General features: G+C 36.4%; 1 protein-coding gene across 14 annotated transcripts in view; it reads left to right on the forward strand.

Moving 5' to 3' along the window:
* The window catches only part of LOC124378720 (RIMS-binding protein 2-like), a 113,750-nt gene that overhangs the window by 44,083 nt on the left and 56,350 nt on the right, over positions 1 to 13,317 (forward strand). The window lies entirely within an intron of this gene.

Consider the following 13,317-nt stretch of genomic DNA (forward strand, 5'->3'; position numbering starts at 1 on the left):
TCCTTGGTTACATCCTGGTATTTTATTCCTTGTTAATCGAATATAATTTTGTATTTGTTCATTGTCTTGTCCTGAATTTCAATTTTTTTGCAAATAAACCTTTTTCACAAGTATTTTTATACATTACCTGAGTATTACAGGATATTGTTGCAGCTCACAATGGATTTTGGGTCATTTCTTTTCTTAAAGTCTTTCAAACAATTATCTTGACTTAGTCCCTCATGCCACCAAGAGGCTCATCTAACAATCTTCACTTGAGCGGAAAGTCGTCCCACAAGGAAAAGTGATAAATAGAAGCCGGGAAATGCTAAAAACAGACCTGGACTTTGTGGTCAAGTCAGTGATGGAACAACCCGCCCTATTTTCGACATGCACGCAATAAACTAGTGTTTGGAAAAAGGAGGCCTACTGTAGCTTCCTATACTTGATGCAGAATAATCACTGAGCTTCTAAGAGACTGAGAGAAATCAAGGAGTTTCTGACCTTCACCATTCCTGTTTTGCAGCAAAATAAAGTAAGGGCATGTTTACTCATTATAAAATGCATTCATTAAAAAAGTGCAAGAGTTGGGCAATTTTAAGGAACAAATGATTGAAGCCTGGTGGAAGGATGTTGGAGAATAATAATTCTCAGTTATAAAATTATTTTATGTTTGCTGTTTTTTGTCTGCTGAGATGAACCTTGTAGGGGAAATCATGTTTTCATATAATAAATACTTTACAAGGTGTTAGACTATGATGTCCTTCTGTAACTGGTAGCAACTGATTATAAATAGTTGTTTGTTTGTTTTTTTTCCAGTATAGTCCATCCTTCTTGTTTTTCAAATCTGTATTGGTCCTGTGTCAAACTCCGCTGATCAGAATGTTTATAGGCAAAGACCATTTTAAACCAAAAAAGGAAAAGCACAGTTTTAATTTTGCCTAGGATTTTAATAGGATAAGCAATGGCATTTATAAATCCTGGGAATCAAGGAAACAGGGCCATTTTTGCAATTAGGACAAGTTCAGGTTCTTTTTTCTAAAATACAGTACATGTCTGAGTTTTGAAATACATTGACCTTATTTGGCGGTCTGTTTCTAAAGTTATGTATAAATGTTTTTCATAGGCCAAACTGAACTAGGCATTATAACCGAATAAATACGTAACTCATTTAATAACTTACGTAAGTTTTTATAACTAATTTTTGGGGGGATTTAGAATTTGTGCTATACAGTAGCTTATTTGCAGTTAGTAACACAAACCAACACTCCCTAATAAGCAAAGTCCACAGAAAGTAAAAAAAAAAAGAGCTTTGTGTGGTTTGCAATTTTGCATTCGAAGCCGATAAACCGAGATTCACATTGACTGAATGATTCTTCTTATGTGAATTTTTATTAAAAATTCATTAGTTCTTGTTTATTGATATCAATTTACCAAATGTAAAGTGAGCGAACAGAAGAAAAATGTAAATTAAATCAGTTTTTGGTGTGACCACCCTTTAGCTTTTAATTCTTACTCCTCAGAGTCAGGTGTATGATTAACCAATTACTGTATACCAAGCAGGTGCTAATGGTTAAAACACAGTAGAAGACTTAAATCAGGGTGAGGAACAGCCAAACCCTGCTACTAAGGTAAGATTGTAGAAGACAGTTTCATGTCACAGTTCATAGACATGACTGAAGCACAGCAACAAGACACAAGTTAGTTATAGTGCATCAGCACAGTCTCTCCCAAGCGAAGATTTCAAAGCAGACTAGGGTTTTAAGATAAAAAAAATAGGCATCTTATGATGAGGAACGTAGATGCGGTGGTTGCCCAGGGAAACTTAATGCAGCAAATGAAAGAAACATTATGCTTACTTCCCTTGAACATCAGAAGATATCCCACAGTGCCATCAGCAGAGAACTGGCAGAAACCAGGGGACCCAGGTACACCCATTAACTGTTTGGAGAAGTCTAACCAGAAGTGGTTTCCATGGAGAACTGCAGCCAAAAAGCCATACCTCTAACACTGCAACAAGTCTAAGTGACTCAGCTATGCACAAAAACACAGGATCCGGGGTGCAGAAACATGGCAGCAGATGCTCTGAAATATTTGGCTGTAGCAGGATGCAGGTTGTTTGCTGAAGAGCTGGAGAGCAGTACAATAATGAGTGTCTGCAGGCAACAGTCCCTTGTAAGTTTGGGGCTGTATTTTTGGAGATGAAGTTGGTCAGGATTAATGGTGTCCTCAATGCTGAAACATACAGGCAGATACTTACTGTAGCTATTATGCAATACCATTAGGGGAGTAATCAGATTGTCCCAAAATATATTATGAACCAACCCAAACATACAGCCAATGTCATTAGGAACTTTCTTCAGAGAACAACAGTGAAGTACTGGAAGTCTTGGTTTGCCCCCCTTAAAGCCCTGCTCTCAAAATGATTGACTTTCTCTAAGATTACAAGAGACAGGAGGATTTGAGGCAGTCAACATCCACAGAAGATCTGTGGTTAGTTCTTCAAGATGTTAGGAACAACCTACCTGCTGAGCTCCTTTAAAAACTGCAAGTATACCTAGAATAGCTGATGCTATTTCGCAGGCAAAGGGTGGTCACAGCAAATATTTAATTAATTTTAATTTAATTTACTTTCCATTTTGTTTGTAATTATGCAACATTTTTGTTGAAGTGATCAAAGGAATGGTTTCAGAAATTACAAGAACTTAAACATTTCAGAATCATCTGGATTGAAAAACTTTTTTTTTGTCTAATATTTGGATGTAATATTGGTAATCATTGTTGGTATCCACCTTCCTACAGTATATTAACTCCAATCCGACTGATTTGCCTCATCATATACTGGTTCTGTAGCTAATAATAAGATAAGAGAACTTCACCAGTTCAGTGGGAAGCACAAAATGAAAAGAATGGAGGCCACTGCTGTAGACGGTGAGTATCTCGTTATTAAAATCTTATGCTGTGTTGCCTTAGGCTAATCTTCCCGCCAACATCCCGTCCAGGTGAGAATTAGAATCCCTCCCAGATCTGTCGCTGCTGCAACCCCCCAGAATCCAATTTATGCAGCTAAAATGAAATTCGCCCTCTTCCTGGGGCCAGCCTCAGACATCTCTAGGGAGGGATGGGGGGAAGCGAACAAAATGTAAATCTGGGATTTCCATTTCTGTCGGATAAAAACGGAGAGCACGAACAGTGCTGCTTTGTTCATTTTTTGCATTCTTGCTTGGGTGAAATAAGACTATGTGACCAACTCTTATATACAGTACCATCCATCACTTCACACCTTCATTTTTAGTTAATTTAAATGTCAGGGTCCTGTCATTGCCGCAACCTGATTTCGAGGGTTCAGATCTTGCATCAGGTAGCTGTCTAGGTAGGGGAAGTATATTTAATGTATGCACCCTCCTCCCATTTGCTCATACATTTATCTTCACTTTTCCCCCCACAGCTTTTTCTCCCTGTCATCCATTCAATCCCTAATTAATGCTATCCATCAGTCTATATTATAACAGTACATTAAGTAAAGTGTGGCAATTTGCACATGGCTGAGGGCCCCACTGCTTCCTACAAATACAATTCACTATTGTCTCCTAGGCGTGAAGGTGACCAGACCTTTATTTATTGCTTTTTGTTGCCACTTGTAGCTTGATGTCATTAGCTGGACCTGATTTCAATAAAGCATCACCAACCACCTCATCTAAAACTGCTTTTAAGTGGGCAGAGGAGGCTTTAAATTTCATCTGTTTACCAATAGATAGCCAGTCAAATAGCAAATTTGCATATATTTAGTAATCTTTTTCGAACTAATTTATTGTTTTTCATACCCAAATGTTGGTTTTGGAGTCATTCTTGCTCTATTTCACAGTGAAATGCACGAATTCACGCTTGTTTGTAATGGGGGACATCAAGATGAAGTTTTATCAAGTAGCATGTGTGCATGCAATTTCTAGGTGCAATTCTTTATTGGTTGCTTGTTTAGAAGATCCACGCATTCAAAATGTACAGGTTCTTTCTACATCCAATTTGAATTGACTATTTTAATGACTTTAGCTTCTAATAATAAAGTTCTGTCCAATCACATGCTCTCTACAATCTGAAGTGTCCCAAATATTATAGTATTTAAAATGCCATGGTTAAACAGTAACGAAAAAAATGTAAATTGTTACTGTACTTACATAGCTTTTTTCTTATATCTGTACTTTACTTTAAGTATTTCTATTTGGGGAGACTTTTACTTTAACTTTACTACATTTCAAAGTCAAATATCGTACTTTTTACTGAACTACATTATGGGAAATCAGTCGTTCCTTTTTATTTATAAACGTACCTGGTCAATCACGCAGCAAGCCACCAATCAGGGTAGAGTTCTGAGTTTTTAACTTGTTTTTATTGCCACTTGGTGATATATACTTATCACGAACATAAAGTTCAGCATCAATTTAACAGCAAGTAGAACATTTTGAGATGAATAAATGATGGAAGAATCCCTGGACAGAGGACAGTGAAATTCATTCTTCGCATATCTCAGCTTGCTCGGAAGCTGGGGACAAAGCGCAGGGTTGGCCATGATACGGCGCCCCTGGAGCACAGAGGGTTAAGGGCCTTGCTCAAGGGCCCAAGAGTGGCAGCTTTGGCGATACCAGGGCTTGAACCCCCGACCTTCCGATCAGTAATACAGCACCTTAACCACTGAGCTACCACTCCCCCCTTGAATACTTACAATAAGTATATTTGAAGGCAAATACTTTTGTACTTTTACTCAAGTAAATGTTTAAAGAGAGCACTTTTACTGGAGTCATATTTTACCTAGTGTATCACTACAGCTTAGCCTATTTAAAAAGGGGGAGGAGCCAAAATATATACCCTGCTCGACTTACTGTTTCAATTACGTCAACACATTAAATAACGCTTCCTTTCAAGCCACTTCAAGGGGACATTAGCACTGATTTATAGCTCCAGTTCAATCATAACTGCTCACGTGTATGCTCTGTTCACTCTTTATAAAAAGAAGCACACCATTTCCTTTAAGCAGGATGCAACATACATTACATTAATATGCATTATTCAATGAACAATGTTTATTTAAAATAAATTATTGACTGATATTTGCAGACAAATTCTGAGACTGCACCTCAGTCCCAAAACCCAGAATCAGCACTCTTCAAGTTGGAAACATGCCTGAATGATCATAAATGTTCATGGCTTTCTGAAATATTTCATTTTAAATATATTACTGTTTAAACAGATATTACCAAGGATATATATGTATATTATACATATTATGGTACAGTATATTACTATTTATTTATGTATTTTGTAAAGAATGTATGTAGCATGGGCCAACATTTTGGTTCATGCTTGGTATATTTTGACCAACATTATTTCTTTTTGCCATTTTTTTTTTTTTTTTACTATTATTGATAGCAGAAGGCTCATATAAACAATTCACGTCTCCAGACAACCTCACCTGAGGAGTTCACCATCTGGGGGTTCTCCCTCTGCAAAATAAATTAAACTGCTGATGCAGTATGTATTTTTTTTTTTACTACATACTGTCTGAAATAAAGGGTTGCCAGATGTCCCCCATTAGACCTGTCCTTTAAGACAGATCAGTGTAACGTGTCTATATAGAATGTTTTTGTGTTTTTATTCCTTTTTGTAGACTAAAAAAACCATTGCAGTATGTTCTGTATTTCATTGCTTTTTATTTTATTGCAAACACACACACACACTTTTACTGGTATTTTCGCTTATCTATTCTTTTCTCTTTCAGCCCTTGAACAATGCCCTTATCAATTTTGATTTACTGCTCTATGTTTCTGTTTTGCTGAATTAGCAGTGGCGTTTATAGAACAAAGCAGCCATCTGTGATATTCCTCAACTCCGGTGTTTTTGTCATTATTCACTTCTACAGTCGTGAACATTTGACCCATGTGTTGATTATATGTTTCATTTATATTGGTTTTGCTATATTGCAGGCATGATATGATTATTATTGTGGAGTCTTTAAAATATATTAACTAAAACTGACCTGCCATTTCTGGATTTATTTTTCATCTAGGACTATACATTTATTATTTTATCTCTGTTTATTTAGTTTCAGTTTAATTGAAGATAAAAAATAACAAAGTCTAATTCAAAATGAAGTTTTTACCTGCTTTTATTTAAAATATCTGTTTTATTTTTATAACTGCATTATAACTGTAATTCTTACATTTTAAGTAATTAAGTAATAAATAATAGGAGTAAACAATAAGTGTAAATGGTTATGGGGTCCTTATTTGCTGGCTTAAATTTGGGTTAATTGAGCTACAACAAGCAAATACTTAGATAAATTTATTAATGAAGCTTTCTTTGATAATATTTAAGTTAAAGCTACTGTATAGATTAGTTAAGAAACCAAAATGTTGTTTCATGTGTATCTATATTTTATTTTAGGCCTATTTTTAGATCTTTTATCTGGTAGGTAGTAGGTGGAAGGTACTGTAGGTGAACTAATTAGACAATTCGGACATTGACGTTTCCTGTGCATTTATGTGCATCCTCCCATAATTGTTACCGCACAATTGTATAGGATGTCTTTGGAGGTGGCAGAGTGTTATATTCTTTTCACTTCATCTAGGAGACCCAAACCTGTTTCAGCATGACAATACCGCTGTGCAAAATGTGAGCTGTATGAAGATATGGTTTACTCCACTTGAATTGGAAAATCTTAAAGGCCTGCTATAGAGATTTGACCTCAACCCTTCTGAACACCTTTGGCCTCCTCACCCATCAGTACCTGACTTTACTAATGCCTTAGCGGCCCACACTCCAGAATCTAGTGGAACATCTTTCCAGAACAGACCAGGCATAAAGGGTACCAACTAATAATAAGGTTGGTGGTCATAATGTTACGCCTGATCAGCGGCCATAATGTTATGCTGTATTTACATTGAACATACATTCAGCAAAACGTTTTTAAATTGTTTTTATAATTAAAGATATTTAAATTTTATATAATGAATAACAAACAGAAATGGGGTTGGATTTTTTTTTTTTTTTTTGCTGCTGTTTATCTTTGTCATGTGTTCATTTATTTGTATTGATTTCGTACAGCACTCTTTATTCCTTTAATCTTTTTTATAATACCCCATACATTTTATCCAAGGCTCATTAGTAATGCTCAGTGCCATATGGATTTATCTGTATATTGTTCAACAGCAACTCCATCTTTATGATGCATTCCATATGCACCTGTAATAAATAATGACACAGGGCAGCATGTGTAGGCATCAGCAGTTTTCACACACCACATTTAAACGGATGCAGAGTGGATTCACAGGTGCCGGGGGAAATGCATGTGTCTCCAGTCTTCTCACACACTTTTTCTTCTTGTTCATAGCTTTTTTTCCTATCCTTTACGTCGCTGCCTGAGTTTTGTGGATGACATTGTTTTTTGTTTTTTTAAGAAAGGAAGAAGGTAAAGGCAAATTATGATAAAGGAAATAAAGAAGGATATGAAGGATGTCAAAAAGAGAAGAAGCCTAGAATTAAGAACTAAAGAAACATAATAAAAAAGAGGTTTTAGTAGTAGAGCAAATGGCATGAAGGAAGCGAAGGAGTGAGAAAGAAAGAAAAAAGGAAGGAAGACAAGAAATGCAGGAAAGAGACTGCAGGAAGATGGGACGTAATGGAGAACTGAGGCAATGGTTGAATGGTTTACAGGAAAGATCTGAGGAAAGGAAAGAAAAAATGCTCAGGAAAGGAAAGAAGGAATGAAGGAAAACTACAGAAGGGGGGTGAGGGAGGCTGGAAGAATACTAAAGGAAGGAAGGAAATTACTGAAGGAAAAAAAAAAGAAAATATTAAAAATACAATATGAGAATAAAAATAGAAAAAATGGAGGGAAGGTAGGCAAGGACCATACAATGAACAAAGATCTTTTTTATATGTAATTGTTTGTGTGTGTGTGTGTGTGTGTGTGTGTGTGTGTGTGAGAGAGAGAGAGATTCTTTGTGTCTTTGGGGTCTTTGTTAATACTTTAGTTGGCAAAGTGGGTCTGGTGCTTTTAAGAGTGACAGTCAACATGTCATCTATCTCACTGTCACACACACACACACACACACACAGACACACACACACACACACACACACACACACACACACACACACCTAAACATGCACAATCTGTCTCAGTGCCTCTGAATTCTCAGGACTCCTCTGAGTCAGAGCGCTCACTGACCTGTGTCTTTCCAGATACATGTTTCAGGATTAAAAATCTTTAGAGGATTTTTTTTCTTTTTGCAAACACAAAGCGAACTCCTACATAGAAACACAGATTATTTGTAATGATCAGATGCATTTTTGCTTCATCTTTTCACACAGATATACTCTGTTTTGTTCATCTTTGGTACATTGTTTTCCGGAATATTTCTTGATACGATTTGTGAAACCTTGCAACTTCACGTCAAAACATCTCAGATCTAATAGGACAGTCTTTTCTTACGATGTGAAGAAACATCCAGCTGTGACTGTTGTGCTGATTTGAATCCCATAGTGCCTCTTTGATTGCTATCGCTGTCAAAAAAAGTATCATTGTTGTTTTGTGTGTGTGTGTGTGTGTGTGTGTGTGTGTGTGTGTGTGTGCCCATCTACACTTCATTAGCAAAAACATGGTTTACCTTGGTCTCTGCTCTTTCTCTGCCCAGGTTTTGCACAACAGGATGCGCTGTAATGTAGGCATCGTCATGGGAACCATCTCTACTCTGGTCGCCTAGATGATGTGTGTGTTTAAAACCACTGCTCGTTCTTCAATTATCTCTGCTTGCATCTGTTCTAAAGGCGGAGAGATATATACGGGTTTGAAAGGAAAGAATGATGGTGGAGAAGATTTGGGAGAGTGAGAAAGCAAAAGAGTAATGGCAGTGGTTGAATCTAACACACTGCCACCAGAAAAGAATCCGGTCCCACCTTTTTTCACTATTTCCCCACAAATCTTTTCTTCTTCCCCATGTTGTTCTTTGTGTAAGCACGGGCAGCATCTGTGAGCCGACTGAATAGACCTCTGCGAGAGCTATTACCAACACATGGGTACACTCCAGTGCCCTTTGAATATAAATCAGGAGTGTGTATAGAACAGACTTTGGAGAGGGTGGAAAACTGGGCAATTTATAAGCAACATAAACCCAGAGGTTATACTAAAAGCTTTTTACCATGATAGGAAATGGCTTGGATCATGTTTATAAAGTGTCTTAAGAAAGGAATTAAGCATGTTCAAATATGTTAATCAGTGATGAGGTAGTGTGATGGATCAGTATGCTGTGAAATTCTTTCTTCACATATCCCACTGATGTTAGGAAGCTGGGATCAACCATCATACACCAACTCTGGAGCAGAAAATGTTAGGGCCTTGCTCAGAGGCTCTATAGTGGCATCTTGTCAATGCTGGGGCTTGAACCCCCTACCTTTTGTTCAGTAACCCAGAGCCTTAATCACTGAGCTACCACTTCCCTTGGTGATAGTGTTCTCCTGAAGGTGAATATTTTCCAATCTCTTTCTCTTACGCCAGAAATGTTCTAACAAAAAGCTTGTTTTATTTGTTAAAGACACGTATTTTTATCTATTTTAAATTTATACAGAATTATACAGCATTGATATTTAGTATATCAGCACTGGGCTACATCACTTGTCTGTGTTTATTATGTAAAAGTTCAATTCGAGCAATAGCTCTTTTCATTGCAACTGTAACTACACTACAGTCAGTCAGTCAGTCAGTCTTAGCGCTAGTAACACACCGTGCTCTACCCAGCTGTGGCCCCTTTGGGAACTCAGAATTTCTAATCGTAAAATGAGGCACAGTCTCCTCAAGTTCAGCAAGTAAAGACAAATCTAACAGAATAGCACATCTTTTCTTTACATGGCCTTTAGGACAATCAACCCATAGATCTGATACGGTTTGCTGTATTAAGTGGCATGTCTGACTATACTAGCAAAATACGCGGTTATAGAAACAGCCTTGTAGAATACAAAAGTTATTACGTCATACAATACAATTGTAATAAAGGTTTGAGGTGTTGCTCTTGGAAATACTTATTCATGTGAACATCATTATGAAAGAACAAAAAGAAAAGATGTGTGGTGTGAGAATAGTAGTGCAGGTGAAGGTGCTGGTACCAAAACCTGGACAGGTTTTTATTGGTGTGTGTGTGTGTGTGTGTGTGTGTGTGTGTGTGTGTGTGTGTGCGTGTGCGTGTGTGTGTGTGTGTTCGCTTTATTTTGCTGGAGGCAGTGTGTTAGTGTTGTCTGTGACTGATGGCCCCCCTGAGAGCTGAAGGACAAAATGTGTTTCCCCTCCTGAGTCATTAAGAAGCTGTGTGCTGAGCGTTCTGAGGGATTGATGACAGTCAGGCTCTAATTGAGGTGTGTGTGTGTGTGTGTGTGTTGTGGCTACTGCTTTTTGGCTTGGCTTTTTTCTATTAATAAAATCATATAATACATGTTTAGACAGAATAATAGTTGTTATATACAGAATAATAGCTGTTTATCAGTTAAGTTGAAATTTCCATTAACTTACCAATTCACCGTTTGTGTGTGTGTGTGTGTGTGTGTGTGTGTGTGTGTGTGTGTGTGTATACTTGAGGTCTTAATGTTGGAATCGACGAAATAAAATTTGTGTGTAATGAATATGCAAATAAACAGCCTCCACATGCAGGTTGCTTTATCATACCTCATCAAATTCCCCTCTCCAAATTAAGGGCCGTCCTTTCGTCCTTGTACAGATCAGTCTGCAAATACAAATTCCTTTTTTTTTTTTTTTCGTTTCAGCAACATTAGTAACCCCAATAATAATACCGATTTCTTTAAGGAAACTCAATTTGAAAAAGCAGACAGAGTATGAGTAATGTGGGGTGTTTACATGTTAACCCCTCTAGCTCCTTGTGATTATTTCATAAGCAGCATTCTGGTATTACTGGGTTTTTAAATATTATGCTCATCTCTGAAACTGACAAACTCATTGTCGCTTACAAGAAACAGGTACTTACAGATCTTTTGGAATGTGTTTGTTTCCAAAAAGATTTCCCGGATCTCTAAAACTGAACCAACAAACCCTTAGAGAAAAGCTCAGTAGTGGTACAATAAAGCTTTTTTGACTAAGAGATGTATCATTGTAAAAGTGGGGTCTATGAAGAAAAGACAGTGGGGCTGTTATTGATTTAAAAAAAATATGTAAACATTTATTTTTTTATTTATTGTAATTCGACCGCTTGGAAATAAATTGCTGCAGAAAAATATAGTATATATTTTTTAATTGTGTGGTTATGATCATGAGTGTTTATTTTGTAATTTTCCATTATTTGCTTTTCTAGTTAAAGGGGTTCCTGTTTGTAAAAGGTTCAAGAACTGTTACACAACCAAATTAATGATATCTAGTTGAGGTTACTGTTAATGGTCTGGAAAATAGAGAAATGGAAAAGTATGAAAATTTTCCCATTAAGCTTTATGAATAAAACTTAAAAAAAAAATATTGAATTATAGAAATATGTGGAGACAAAATATATATAAACTTATAGAGCTTTAAGTCAATTGCTTTTAGACTTTTCAATATATTCTGCTTAAATCTAGTTTCAGATTCATAATACACTAAGTTAGCAATAATTTACATAAACATTTAAATAATGGCATGAACCCTATATTTGGACCTGGCAGTTGTTCATATTCATACAAAAAAACAAAGAATCTCTTCATTAAAAATCCCATTATGGCTACCCAGAGTAGCTCGAATGAGAGACCTATCATTGGACATAATTAAATAAACATTACATCAATTAAGACTAAATAACAAACGATGTAAATGAAACAAGTGGTTGCTCAATGGGTAAAATGTTGGATTTCTGTTTGGGAGGTTGTTTGTTTAAATTTGAAGGCTGCCACTGCTGGGCCCAAGTCATGAATATAAAATTTAGCTGCAAACATGAAACTAACAGCACCTACACAATTAGCAATTCAGCATGACAAAGAACGCCATGACCTTAAAATTTTGTTATACTGTAAATAGCAATGCGATTCTGTTTCATTTGAATACCTTATAATCAATAGTCCATACACAACTACTTTATCATTAATTGATTTCAGGGTCTTGGCAGGTCTGAGCCAAAAACAGCTTAAGTTTTTGGCTAGAGAAACTTTGATGTGATTTATCAACTGTATGCAACAAACACACATCCTTACTAGAAGGTGAAAAAATAATCAAATCAAGCACAAAAAAAAAGTTACTTCAAGTAGGTTAAAAAAGTAGATTAGAAATGTGCTGCTAATGACAGTAAGTTAAAAATGTCATGCTGCTTGAATAAGATTGACCACTGCATAGATTCATTTTTAGATTTAGCAACTATACAATTTATTACACTAATATACAATTTCATATAGAGTTTATTTATTGCAAATCTGAAAGCAAGATTGATTCTTGGAAACGAGAGGTTTGTATTGAATAGAGACACAGCTAAAATAAATACTGTGTTTATTTAATTTTGTTAATTGTGCAGCTTCATGCAGTCGCAATCACACTAATCATCAAGAAAAGTGAGCCCTGTTGGGTGACTCTGATTGCACAGCGGTATTTATGCCAGGTTGTGTGTATTCATGCTGCCCATCTCCATCTTCATGCACCACCTTGGCAGGATTGCTGCTTGTGAGGATTGAGCCTTGGCACTTTTTTAGACCCTTTGGCTGCAGGTTTAATAGGCCACGCGGCTGTGGGTTGATCATTGAGTCTGAAAGAGGCAGATGTTAGTGTGTCTAATGATCCTCGAGTCCAGACACAATGGCTATCACAAGCAGAAGTCTGGCATTGTGGGCACATGATCAAGGATTTTTAATGTGTTTAATGAATTGGGTTTCTGATATGATTTGGTTGACTGTGACCAAAAAGAGTTTGCAGTCGGCTTCACAAATAATCCGATGGTTTTGCGTTTGTGCCATCCTTTTTAATGCGATTTTAGGTTTGTTATTCAAATGCATTCAGATATTAATGAGCTTGCCACATACCGAGGGCACATTAGCAATAGTTTCCATATCGCAAAAATGATAAAAAGATTATGCATAAACTGTCACTTTGTATCCTAAAGAAAAAATCTATTATATATTATAATGCTTGTGTTATGTAATACTGTATTTATGTTTGTTTGTAGTTGTAATGAATCACAAATGGCCTCCTTATGCAGATGCATTTAGTTCATTACATTAAAAAAAAGTGATCTTTGTGACTTGGAAAGTGAGTTTATTGTTATTTTTACACACAGAGATTACTTTAGAGTTTACATAAAATCGTTTAAAAAATATTAAAACAGAAACTCAGCA

Source organism: Silurus meridionalis, chromosome 25 (genome assembly GCF_014805685.1).
Source record: "Silurus meridionalis isolate SWU-2019-XX chromosome 25, ASM1480568v1, whole genome shotgun sequence".
Classification (NCBI taxonomy): domain Eukaryota; kingdom Metazoa; phylum Chordata; class Actinopteri; order Siluriformes; family Siluridae; genus Silurus; species Silurus meridionalis.